Below are 683 nucleotides of genomic sequence, written 5' to 3'. Positions count from 1 at the left end.
TTACCAGTGTTTACGTACGATGCGCCACGCGGAACAAAAGTACAGAGAGAGAGAGAGAGAGAGAGAGAGAGAGAGAGAGAGAGAGATCTATATATGAGATGTGATGGAATGTAATCTCATTAATGAAGTATACATTTAAAGGTAACGCATAAAATGATCTGGGACACTTTAATTTAGGTTTACTGTTATATGACGATTTGGACCAGTTGTGTAAAACATCTGGCAACTTTCTTCGTGTTGAAGGGGGCACCCCCCAACTCCGCTATAGTTATTATTAATATACTCCTTCTTTAAAAAAAAAATATAGCAAAGAAAATTATCCACTTGTGAGTCTTAATTATCAACTTTTTAGAAACTCATGGGATTTCTTCTGTATATAATACATGCACAGTGTTTAATTTCCAGTGATATTAAATTAATCAAACACAAAGCTAAAGCTCTCTCTCTCTCTCTCTCTCTCTCTCTCTCTCTCTCTCTCTCTCTCTCTCTCATATTTTCCGAAGATTCATCATCAGTACGTTTAACCACCCCTCCTTTTCTTTATTCTTTAAAATCTGGATTAGGTTACATTCCTTATTGATATTCAGAAAATTGCCTGGTTGTAATTGATTAGTCTACATTTTTAAGTTTGTGTTTTGATATTTTTAAGTTTAATCATGGTGTTTTTTCTGAAATTTTTTTAG

This window comes from Crassostrea angulata, chromosome 6 (genome assembly GCF_025612915.1).
Source record: "Crassostrea angulata isolate pt1a10 chromosome 6, ASM2561291v2, whole genome shotgun sequence".
Lineage (NCBI taxonomy): Eukaryota > Metazoa > Mollusca > Bivalvia > Ostreida > Ostreidae > Magallana > Magallana angulata.
Note: the sequence above shows the minus strand (reverse complement) of the source record.